Genomic DNA, 13,786 nt, shown 5'->3' with positions numbered 1-13,786 from the left:
GCTTGCCGAGTCCTCGCCCATCCAAATCCACAAGATTTCTTGACATGCGCCCATGTCGAAGAGGTTAGCACTCCTTATCGATGAATAATAACAGATTTGAAAGTGCTTTGATGTAATAACAGACGGTTAAGAAGAACCAGAAACGTATGATTTTTATGCATGATGGAGCTCCAGATGGATGGAGTCTTTCAATCATTTTTATGTAAATCAACCAAGCCATCAATTTTAAAGTATTATTCCAGAGTCTAGGATCAGAACTGGGAAGGTATTGGTAAGAGAGAACATAAACACATGCACTCCTAAGGCTATAACATTCCACACTTAAAACGAGCTATAATGTTAGATCGCTTGCATTTCCGACCTATTAGTCATATGGTTAATATTCATATGGTTAATATTCCAATTTAAGAAATATATTTCAAGCAAATGATATACTTCCTTCTTCTCGGTTTCTTTATGATAAACTATGTTATGGAATAGTGAAACGAGGAAACTACTTCCTTAAAACATTGACTCTGTATGATACACGCACAATATATCTTTCCAGAGATGTATAGCATCCACTGTTCACACCCAATCACAATCCAGAAATTATATTATTCCTGCATGAGACGTATTTAAAATTATTGTTAGTAGTGGGGAATACGTCTTACAAGGAAACAAATAAACGCATAGCAGCAGTGTCCGACATGTGAAAATTACAAGTCATCCCGCCGCTAACTCTATAAACAGCACATCTGTCATGCAAATGTATACACGGGGATTGCAGTGCCTCACAAGCACCTATTGTTAACTTACTTATGAAGCTGAAGTCTTGATTTTACACCCAAGGTGCTACAGGAGGATGGAGTACATTGCATAAACCATAGTTCGTTTAGAGGAATGTGTTATGTTTCATCACACATGTGATGGACGTCCTCTGATGACCGACAGGTTTACTGTTAACGATCACAAGTAGGCAGTGCTTTAAATCACATACAGAACATGCGGCTGTATATGAGTCGAATGCAGGCTGTCACACGACTGATGCATCCTGAAAGAACAGTGGAAAACAGACCTACAGAAACTTCTCCCTCTTTATAATGCATAATTAGTTTTCCATTAAATCGTACCTCGTTACAGCTCCATCTCAATCGATCACCCCATCCACTCTCTGTCATCCTTTAATGCAGACGGGTGTAAGTTTAGAGGCGGATAGTTCTCTGTCTTCCTGAAAAGCGTCAAATACAGTAGTCAACCCGTGTGTATTACTGGCACCTAAATAGACATATAGTACAGTGCTGCCACAATGGGAAAAAAAATTGCCTGCTTCCCTGATTCCCTTCTTTTCCATGTCGACGTTTTCTCGAATTTGTCTCGGTGCCACATACTTGTTTGCATGTGCAAACTGCTCTGCGCCAGCAAGTGCTTCCTCAATTTCCCTGCATTTCGGTGTTTATTTAGTCAATTTATACCTATCTCCCCCCCCACCCCCGTCATTTTTCGCAATTCCATGCGATCATGACATACCCTCTCGTCCTGGGTTCTAGAATTGCTTGTAAATGTAGTACATCTGCCTACACCTAGTACAAATGCACTGATTGGGAGTTGTAGTATAGCACTGCACTCGATTGTATCTGGTCACCTCCACATTTGGAGAGCGTTAGCTCGGTTTTCTGTATGTCATAGGCATGTGACATCAGTATAAGATTCAGAAGCTCGTTATATGCGCTTGCGATGGTTTGTAGCTTCTTGCAGCAATGCATTAGCATGTGTGTCACACACATGTCAAGAGCTGTCGAACAACTTTCTACAGTGTTTGTGAGGGTGAGTCGCTCTGCCCATAGGTCTTCACTGGACCGCAGGTAGACAGAGGGCTGGCATCGGCAACAGTGAACACACACGTGTGTGGTCCAGTGGATTACTTGGCACTTATGTAGATAGACATGTGTCGTCAGTATAATAGTCGTAGACTTTCAGATGCCGTCGGCAGTGGTTTAAGGGTGTTTGGTTCACGCTGGCTTGCGTCTGGCTGTGGCTCATGCACTTGGAGCGTCTGCACTCTGCAAATAGGTCTTCACTCCCATCCAGTCGTGTCAGCAATGGTGTATAGGTGATCACATATTTCGAAAGGAATTTCTCTGGTGTGAAGTATGAAAGGGATGTTGCTGCCTCATGTTTGCGGGCACCTGTGCATTGTTTGGTAGCTGCCAGTGCATCTCGACTTCTGGAAACGTGTGCGGTAGCGTCCTGTGTGGTACAAAGGTCAGGGGGTGGTGGGGTGTCTGTGAACGTAGTTTGCATGCCTGTTGCATTATTTTGCGAGAAGGTCTGTAGTCTGTGGTATCTATTATTTAGACAGTTAACGATTTGATTTCGGGTGTGTACATCAGTGTACTGCATTATTTAGGAGGAGTTTGCGTGTTTGTACTGAAATTTTTTCGGAAATTTTGGAGATGTTTGCATGTCTCCTTAGCATTATTTAGGAGTAGTTTACAGGTCCGTGGGCTGTGTGGAGTGACCCCAAGCATATCAGAGCATGTGTCTTGTGTCAGGGTGATAAATATACTATCTCAAATCCATCCGTAAATAAATTGCCCCAAATGAATAAAGTACACTACTTCCTCTCTCCAGCAGCCCAGTGCAGGAATAGTCATTTCTCCTCCAGACAGTCATCTTATGTTAATCACGGAATGGACTACAGTGCCCTTTGTTGACAGTTTTGTGTACTAGGTCCATGCCTCATGGCTACCTCCCTGTTTCCCACAATTTCCCCCCCCCCCCCCCCTACTATCTTGGGTTTCATCACAGAACAGACGTCATCCTGCTCTGTGGGCAGTACAGTGAACTATGTCCAGACCTTGTGGTGAACATCCTGGTCCCGCTAAAATCCACCATCTTGGATAACAGTACTTGCATCATCATCTGAGATCATGGCCCCCATCTTGGATTACGTCACGGAATGGATGACAGCGCCTTCTGGTGGTCGTACTGTGCACTAGGTCAGTTGGAATATGGACCCCATGTCGATCACACTGGTTGGCGGTAGTTCCTGAAATTGTTTAAATAAAGACTGGTGCATGATTTCGACAGTTGAGGATAAGCAAACATATTTACAGAGTCTTTTAGATAGATTATTATTTTGACAATTTACAAGTTGTTTGGCTCTCTCAACAGAAATGTATTACATTATTTACGCGTGGTTTATAGGTCTGTAGGCTGTGTGGCATGACTTCAACCATGTCAGAGCCTGTGATCTGTATCACTGTCATAAATATACTATCTTTCAAAATCCGTCCTTAAATAAACTGTTCCAAAATAAATAAATTACACTCCTTCCTCTCTCCAGCAGCCCATCTTAGGCTGAGTCCTCTGCCCACCAATCCCTAGGAAGAGGTGGGGGTCGGATGACTTAGGTTAGTGGATGTATCCCAATTCCTGCCATTTTCTTAGTTTTGCCGCCGCCACCGCCGCCGCCGCCGTTTTCTGGGGAACGGGGTTAGGTTAGAGGTGGTAGCCCAATTGACCTATCTTCCCACCAAAATTCAAACTTCCCGCCAAGATCAGCCCTCCTGAATGGCGCCAAGTCTACACACTGTTATCTTGGATGACGTCATCACCGCCGTCTTGGATACATCTGGCAACAATGCAGAGTGCACCAGTACAGCCCTTGTCCCAATACTGCTATATAGGTGGCTCTTTCAATAAAAGTTCGTGCAAACGGCGGAAGCATAGATTTGTGGGAGATTTAAGTGAAAGTAATGGGAATAAATTGGTGGGGAATGATGTAAGTTATGGATGTGTAATTAATGAGTGTGTAAATGGTGATGAATGGAAAGATTCAGTGGTTCAAAAAGAAGTTAAATAGGAGATGAATCTTCTAAAATCAAATTGTGTGGAGAGTTTTGAAGAGGTATTAGTAAATAGTAGCAATTGCAGTAAGGAAGGTGTTATAGTAGCAAGTATTTGTGAGTCGGCGAAAAGGGTCGATGTTAGTGAAGGCGGCGTAGCTTTGGTAACACCAGCTGCAAGTGAGAGTGATAGTGTTTCGGCAGAAAGCGTCAATATTACTAAGGGAGGCTTAGCATTGGTCTCGCCAGCAGTTGAAGTTCAAAATGTAACAGCAGAGGTAGATGATATCGGTTTAAAGGACATAGTAATGGTAATTTATGTAATGATATAAAAGCTACTGGTATTGATACTTTGGAGGAAGGAATTTACGAGTCTCCAGTCATGAATGAAGGCGAAACGAAACTTATAGATGAATGTATGGATTTAAAACGTTTGAATATGAGAATGTATGTAAAGTAGGATCGGGAGTTAATCTGGATGTAAGGACAGTAGAAATGGCAGTGTGTGCTGATTTTTGTCCGATCACAGCGGAATGTAGCAAGTCTGGAAGTCCCAAAATTGTACAGCAAGGTTCAAATGGTTCAAATGGCTCTGAGCCCTATGGGACTCAACATCTATGGTCATCAGTCCCCTAGAACTTAGAACTGCTTAAACCTAACTAACCTAAGGACATCTCACAACACCCAGCCATCATGAGGCAGGGAAAATCCCTGACCCCACCAGGAATCGAACCCGGGAACCCGGGCGTGGGAAGCGAGAACGCTACCGCACGACCACTAGGTGCGGGCTGTACAGCGAGGTCGCAGGAATTTATGTAATGTGGCAGCAGAGGATAAAGTTGTGTACGATTCACCTAAAGTTAATGGAGGTCAATGGAGGAAGGTAAGGTTTCTGATGTGAATTTATGTAGTTATTTAAATAATGTATCGGCAGATAAGGTTGCTGGCATGAATATTTATTGTGATGATGGCCTGGGCATCGATGTATTATTTCAGGAAGATGAAGTCCTTAACAGTGAATTGATGTCTAATTTTGTTGAAGCTGCAAGTGTCGATATTTTGGAGGGGCAAAACAGTAAAGTTGTTCATGCCGTGGACAGTGAAAAGGCGAAAGGTGTGGAAGAACTAACAGAAAATTTAGAGAGTGCAGAAGCAAATAGTGTGGATGGGGGTACATTGCGTAATGAAGTTCTTACGAATTAGTATATGAAGGAGGAGTGTGATTTTAGTATGACTGATTGGTGATGATACGGTAGAATGTTATGGATGTTACTGCCAAATATGTAGAAACGAGAGAAGTTTAAACTTTCTAGAGGTTTAGAAAAGGAAAGGAATGAGTTTCCGGCGAAGGAAATATTTAATGAATTACTTTTGGATGAACATGAGATTGAGGGATGGATAGAACAGGATGTATGTACACTAGAATTGGAAGAGAAGGGATGAGACGTAGAAAATGATTTATTAAGGAAGAAATATTTAAAACGAAAGGAAATGGTAAATGTACAGCCAATTATTAAAATTAAAGTTGGCAAAGAAGTGGTAGATGCACTTCTAGATTCAGGCAGTAATGTGTCAGCAGTGTTGGAAAGTTGAACATGATCAGAAATAGGAAACTGGTAATCATCCCTGTCACTAGCGGTCAGATTAAAACGGCAGTTGGTGGTATGAGTAAGCCATTAAGACAACAGATACTTATAGAATTTAAATGTGGAGAAAATAAATTCGAGACAGAATGTTTTGTAGTGAGTGATCTAGTAAAGGAGGTAATTTTAGGAACTGACTTCCTGTGCAAATACAATACTTCGCTTAATTGTGTAGGGACATGCCTAGAATTTGAATTTCAGAATGAAAAAGGGCGAGTAAAATTTAAAAGGTTTTTAAGAGGTGAAAATCAGATTGCTCATGCCATAGTTACTGAGGGTTGAAGTGAGGAATTCGATTTGCATAACAGAATTAAGGAAGTAATTGATGCAGTCAAGGGTATATCAGAAGTGGAAAAGAAGGAGTTGTGTGGATTGTTGTACCACTACGAGGACGTATTCTCGGATCGACCTGGTAAAGTTACTAATTTCGAGTACTCTATAAAAGTGAAACCTCACGAACCAATAACGTGCAAACCATATATAACACCTATAGCTGATCGGGATGCCATCAGAGCTCGATTAAAACAAATATTAGATTGGGTTGTAGTCGAACAATGTAGGAGCGATTACTGCAGTCCTATCGTCATTGTTAAAAAACGTGATAACTCGCTCAGAATTGTATTAGATGCTAGAAAAATAAATAAGGTAATTAGACCAGCCTGGCAATACGGAGAAACTGCTGCAGTATTTTAATAATATCAATTTAATGTCCAGCATTGATCTGACCTCGAGATTTTGGCAGATCCCGTTGGCAGAGGAAAGCAGACGGTACACTTCTTTCCTTTTTGAAGGGCGAAGCTACCAGTTTAGGGTAGTATCATTCAGACTTACAATTTCTGTGGCAGTTTTTGTGAGAGTATTGATCATGGCCTGGGGGAGAGTCTAATGAGTAAAACTCGTGATGTACGTAGATGATATATTGATCGTTACAGAAACGTGGAATGAGCATTGTCGAGTTTTTGAGGATGTACTCATCAGCATAAAAAGTAAGGTTGCTGAGTACTCACCTTTGGAAGTCATGACCGAGGTGAAACCAAAGTTCCTACTCACAGAAACGGCAGAATCCCCTCCGCGATAAGCTGAATCGGCTGCTGAAAGAGCGCAGGCAGTAACGGCCTGCATGAAAAAGTTAGCCACTGAAAGGAAAAGGCGACATGATGGGCGATACAATCCGATGAAATACAATGTGGGGGACAAAGTGCTTGTACGCACCAAAGAGCGTTCCGGTGAATTGGAAGGGGAGATTAAGAAATTATTCAAGTTATATTATAGACCATTTGTTGTGGCAGAGTGCCCTCACCCAAATTCATACCGTTTAAAATACCCAGTCTCAGGAAAACCTTTGTGTCTAAGAAACTGACAGAGTTGAGGTTGTATATAGAGAAAGGGGAGAAATGAAAAGCTGTTCTAATTTGTAATTAGTGGCAGTAATTTTGGAGGGATACTTTTATGTGTTTTACTTGGGGATCATTAGTAATTTGTTAGTTTATTGTGGCACATTACATGTGCAAGAGGGGGAAGTTTAGGCACTGAGGGTGCGTGGAAATCACTGACCTTGTGGATTTAAGTAAAATAAGTATTGATTATGCTTTGTATAAACGCGTGGCAAAGAATTTAGTGGCCAGTTAGAAGGGTATTAAAATTGTGATCGTATGTGCACACATTTTTTGGTGTGTGGAGGTAGGAAGGATTTATTAGTCAATTAAATTGGACTTATGGGAATTTGAGCTTAGTGCAATTCAGTCGTTTGCCTTGTGACTTTCTTCCTAAATTATCGTTTTCCGTTGGAGGGAATTTTTAACAAGGATCCTGATTGGCTTTGGGAAATGGTTTGTTGACAGGTTTCTACTTTTGGTTTTCGTTGTAGATAGATTTGCCACCATAAACGGTGGAGCTCGGAATTCAGAGGCAGAAACGATTTCTGCGAGGCACTTTGTCCAAAGACTGATGTGAGTTGATCAACCCATCCTGCTAAATTCCGTGTGAGGGTGTGTAGTGTGATGGCAAAAATAGTGCAAGAAGACGCCTTAGTCCTGAGTGAAAAGCACAAGAAGTCCTTACAGAATTGCACATAAGTGAAAGAGCATTTAAAAATTTTTTGTTTCTTCTCCAAAAAATTGTTCATTCATAACTGAAATGCAGGCATTTATTTAATATGCCATTTCGTTCATAATTTGTGTTAGTTTAAGTGAAACGTGGACGATAAATAGTTTGGACAAGAAGAGAATAGAAGCTTTCGAAATGTGGTGCTACAGAAGAATGCTGAAGATTAGATGGGTAGATCACATAACTAATGAGGCGGTATTGAATAGAATTGGGGAGAAGAGGAGTTTGTCGCACAACTTGACTAGAAGAAGGGATCAGTTGGTAGGACATGTTCTGAGGCATCAACAGATCACTAATTTAGTATTGGAGGGCAGCGTGGAGGATAAAAATCGTAGAGAGAGACCAAGAAATGAATACACTAAGCAGATTCAGAAGGATTTAGGTTGTGGTAGGTACTGGGAGATGAAGACGCTTGCACGGGATAGAGAAGCATGAAGAGCTGCATCAAACCAGTCTCAGGACTGAAGACCACAAACAACAACAAGTTTATTTCAAAGTCATGCTCGTCCCACACCAATACAAAAAAATTTGTAAACACTATTGGCCTGTCATTTTAATCATTTAATTCTGTTCTTTGTCATTTGTTTTATATGTGCTTGTATGCACTGAAGGGTGCTACTTCTGAACATTCTGGCAAGCCAGAATGTTAATAAGTGGAGGTGTATGAGGTAACGGGCGAGTTTTAGCGCCCTGAAAATATTTTAAGTATACAATTGGCTTGGCCACACAGGCCGTTCAGCGAGCTGAGGCTTGTCAGCAACCATGTGGTACTGAACATTAGCCGGAGAGAGGGGTAGCCCCAGCGCTTGGTGCAGGCCAACCACATGGTTGGGAATTCCATGTTGACACTGTGTCGAGGACTGTCCTTTGTGTCGATGAAGGAGATTTGTATGCCAGGAGTGCCAAAGATGGCGGACTTCATGAAACCATAATGGCAGACATTTCACAGTTCATGTAGAAATTAATAATAGCCAGAGGAACCATGATACCTTAAAAAGAAACTTGTACATTAGCATCATTTGCCCAACGATTCTGATGGTGAAATCAGATTTTCAATATCTTTATTAGTTTAAAATTTAGTATCCTCACTGTAAATTATACAAATGACACCCAGCAACGAGTTTCCAAAATCCAAACGGTTCATCCAATTTTTGTCTATCGACATGACTTTAGAAAGCTATTAATACAAACCTAAAATGGTATGAATTACAGGCATGTAACTTGAATAGTACATGAGTTATTGGAGGTCAAAGTGGCCGATCACTATTGCTCGCATCAGGTCATAAGTACTCCACAGTTACACGAAAAAACAGTAGCAGCATTCTTATAAATATGTATTTGTTCGTCTATATCTTTGTTTATGTCCTATATATACTATTCCTGAAGAAATTGGTCAAATATTTACTGTATTTTAGAAAGCACAGGGAGATTAGGCTACTGGCTTACTTTTGCTTCTGTTCCTTTGATATTTGTTTATTTAATTTGTTTATGTATTTACACTACTGGCCATTAAAATTGCTACACCAAGAAGAAATGTAGATAATAAACGGGTATTCATTGGACAAATATATTATACTAGAACCGACATGTGATTACATTTTCACGCGATTTGGGTGAATAAATCCTGAGAAATCAGTACCCAGAACAACCACCTCTGGCCGTAATAACGGCCTTGCAGCTTCAACACGATACAACAGTTCATCAAGAGTAGTGACTGGCGTATTGTGACGAGCCAGTTGCTCCGACATCATTGACCAGACGATTTCAATTCGTGAGAGATCTGGAGAATGTGCTGGCCAGAGCAGCAGTCGAACATTTTTTGTATCCAGAAAGACCTGTACAGGTCCTACAACATGCGGTTGTGCATTATCCTGCTCAAATGTAGGATTTTGCAGGGATCGAATGAAGGGTAGACCCATTGGACGTAACACATCTAAACTGTAACGTCCACTGTTCAAAGTGCCGTCAATGCAAACAAGAGGTGACCGAGACGTGTAACCAATGGCACCCCATACCATCATGCCAGCTGATACGCCAGTATGGCGATGACAAATACACACTTCCAATGTGCATTCACGGTGATGTCGCCAAACATGTATGTGACCATCATGATGCTGTAAACAGAACCTGGATTCATCCGAAAAAATTTGCCATTTGTGCACCCAGGTTCGTCGTTGAGTACACCATCGCAGGTGCTCCTGTCTGTGATGCAGCGGCAAGGGTAACCGCAGCCATGGTCTCCGAGCTGATAGTCCATGCTGCTGCAAACGTCGTCGAACTGTTCGTGCAGATGGTTTTTGTCTTGCAAACGTCCCCATCTGTTGACTCAGCGGCCGACACGTGGCTGCACGATCCGTTACAGCCATGTGGATAAGATGCCTGTCATCTCGACTGCTAGTGACACGAGGCCGTTGGGATCCAGCACGGCGTTCCGTATTACTCTCCTGAACCCACCAATCCCATATTCTGTTAACAGTCATTGGATCTCGTCCAACGCGAGCAGCAATGTCGCGATACGATAAACCGCAATGGCGATAGGCTACAATCCGACCTTTATCAAAGTCGGAAACGCATTTCTCCTCCTTACAGGAGGCATCATAACAACGTTTCACCAGGCAACACCGGTCAACTGCTGTTCGTGTATGAGAAACTTTCCTAATGTCAGCATGTTGTAGGTGTCGCCACTGGCGCCAACCTTGTGTGAATGCTCTGAAAAGCTAATCATTTGCATATGACAGCATCTTCTTCCTGTCGGTTACATTTCGCGTCTCTAGTACGTCATCTTCGTGGTGTAGCAATTTTAATGGACAGTGGTGTCATAAAGTGTGATAGAGCGTGTTTATGGTGCAGCCATAGGATTATATATATTTAATTTCAAGTTATTTAAGTGTAAATCCAATATATCGTATGTGTTTCAATATGTTTGCGAGTGTGCATTGGCTTGGAGACATGGCGGGAGCGCTGCAATAAATCAAAGCGCTGGTTACTACAGTAGGCTACTGTCGAACTCAATGGAGAGACTGAATACCGGTGGGGGAGTAGCATCGAGTTGGACAGGACATGAGGGAAGAACTGGACGGGAAGTTGCGACAGACAGTAGCAGGAAAGACTTGAGGGGTATTGAGCAGTTTGCGGGAGATAGAAATATTTCGTAGTCCCAACTTGCGCACTTGTGAGATTTCCGTGGTTTCTGCAGTGAAGATGTAATATGCATTTAGAAATGAATATCTCATGAGCTATGTTTTGCTTGCAACTAATTACGTGAAGTAGGAATATTGTTTCCCTGTTATTCAACTTATATTTTATTTAATTGCTGGACCATCGACACCAATAAGTGTTTTACAGTATTAAATGGCATTCTTAAAGATACTTCTGCTTTCGTAAGCATTTAAAGTCGTTAAAAAAAGTATCTGCAGATTTTATTTAATTGCAATCTGTCATTTATCAATTTCTACGTTATATTCAAAATTCGCAAATGCCGAGTGATAGGAACCTTCGACCATTCGATTCATGTGTATATTCGTATTGTATAGTGTACACTCAGCAGTATTTGTCTTGTAATGTGGTAACTACATATCCCAGCCCCTAGACAACGAAACCAACCAAAACGTTTAATATTCAACTCTGAGTCTGAGGGTACATAGTTGAGGGTCACATTTTTTTAAGCCCTTGTACTTAATCTACCATGAATAAGGATGTTTTTGTTCCAGATTTGATTGTTTGGAAATAACTTGAAAAGTAATAGATGTAGCTTCTTGGTGTCAATTATTTAATGTTTTTTTCGTGAAATTAAGGCTACATATCAATTTTCAGTTTTCTGAGTCTAATGTTCAGTGGCTTCAATTTTTCGAAAAAATGCTGGTTTTAACTAAAATGTTGTTCTGATCAAGTTGGTACTTGTGACTTTTAATAGTGATGTATACTAACCTATCCTGGCCACTTTTAAGCTTTTTAGTGTTGTCATTCAGCGCTGCTTATTTTTTCTTAAGATCTTATATTTTTCTAATGTATTCACTTGCTTGTTCTGAGAATTTACAATGTTAACATTAGTATACTTAAGGATATACTGATGAAGTTTGTAAAAATTATTTTAATTTTTAATTTTACTCTTAGCTGATGGTGCAGACCTTTATATGTTAAGTACTGGCGTATTATGACGTCTTGGCTCTGGTAATATTGAACAGGGGTAAGCCATGAGGCACTGGCTCCTCTGTACCTCTTACAATGACACAGTGCTTGTTTTGCCTCAAGAGAAACCTAGTGTATGAATGGAGATAGATAGAAGATATGGTGTGGGTCTAGAAAATTTATATGTTGCTGTTGTGGTCTTCAGTTCAAAAACTGGTTTGATGATGTCCTCCCCACTACTGTGCAAGCTTCTTCATCTTCGAATAACTACTGCAACCTACTTCCTTTTCAGCCTCCTTAGTGTATTAATCTCAAGGTATCCCTGTACAACTTCCTTCCAGTACTAAAGTTGTGATCCCTTGATGAGACAGAATGTATCCTATCAACTCATCCCTTCTTTTAGTCAAGTTATTCTACAAATTTATTTTCTCCCCAATTCTGTTTGGTGTTACCTTGTTGCTTATATGATCTACCCATATAATTTGTACCCATATAATCTTCTTGTCTGAGCTGTTTATTGCCCAAGTTTCACTTCCATACATGGATACACTCCAGACCAATACCTTCACAAAGACTTCCTAACACTCATACCTATATTCGATGTTAATACATTGCTCATCTTTAAAAACCTTGCCATCACCAGTCTTCATTTTATATCCTCTCTACTTCAGCAATCACCAGAACATATCTACCACTCGTAGTGTCTCCTTTCCTGACCCAGTTCCCCCAGCATTGTTTGATTTAATTCGACTACATTCCATTACCCTTGTTTAGCTTTTGTTAATATTCGTGTTATATCCTCCTAAAAGACACTTTCCATTTCATTAAACTACTCATTCAAGTCCGTTACTGTCTCTGGAATAATTACAATGTTATCAAAAAATCTCAAAGTTTTTATTTCTTCTCCCAGAACTTTAATTCCTTCTCCAATTTTTTCTGTTTCCTTTTACTGCTTGCTCAATGCATCGATTTAACACAACAGCATTCGGGATAGGTTACAACATTGTCTCCAACACTTCTCAACTACTGCTTGCTTCTGATGCCCCTTGACTCTTGTAACTGTTGCGTGGTCTCTGTAGAAGTTGTATTAAACCGTTTCCTCCACTTATTTTACCCCTGTTGCTTTCAGAATTTTAAAGAGTGTATTCCAATTGACATTGTCAAAAACTTTCTCGAAATCTACAAAAGCTATAAACCTAGGTTTACCTTCCCTTGGATAATTTTCTAAGATAAGTCATGTAGACAATCCTGCCTCTCCTGTTCCTACATTTCTTCGGAATTCAAACTGATCTTTCTCGAGTTTACTACTACCAGTTTCTCCATTCTCCTGTAAATAATACATGTTAGTATTTTGCAGCTATAACTTATTAAATTGATAGTTCGGTAATATACGCATTTTCAGCGCCTGCTTTCTTTGGAATTGGAATTGTTACATTCTTCTTGAAGTCTGAGGGTATAATTTTCTAAATGATAGTTATTAGATATTGTATACTTTTCCACACTTATGATTCGGGCCAGTTTAAGGCCCAAACGACACACGTCACCGCTTAGGGCGCGAAGTTGAGAGGGACGCCAGAGGTGCCAAAGTTGTAAGATTTCAACAGAGGTCGTATCAAAATTAGTAGCGGATGCCTGGGGCACCAAGCGAATTTGTATACAGTGTTTATCACAAGTAACGAAAGCAGACACAGGTGAAAATGCATGAAGGAAAAGAGGGAGGGAGAGGGAGGGGGACGAGGGGAGCCAAATGATTACTTGCTTGTATGCTGACATGATCTCGAACCAGCCCTGCTTGTGACGCAAATTGTACTTGATTCGTACAATGTGTGTTTTCTATGGATCTAATAAACATTAGATTACATTGCTAGTGGATAGTATCAGACCAACATCTAATGTCTGTAACTCGAGGAAATACTAAGCAGCATGACAATGTCTATACAATAAAACTCCACTCTTCCACAACACAGGCAAAGTACCAGTGTCTGTGACGCAAATTGTACTTGATTCGTACAATGTGTGTTTTCTATGGATCTAATAAACATTAGATTACATAGCTAGTGGATAGTATCAGACCAACAT

Source organism: Schistocerca gregaria, chromosome 7 (assembly GCF_023897955.1).
Source record: "Schistocerca gregaria isolate iqSchGreg1 chromosome 7, iqSchGreg1.2, whole genome shotgun sequence".
Classification (NCBI taxonomy): domain Eukaryota; kingdom Metazoa; phylum Arthropoda; class Insecta; order Orthoptera; family Acrididae; genus Schistocerca; species Schistocerca gregaria.
Note: the sequence above shows the minus strand (reverse complement) of the source record.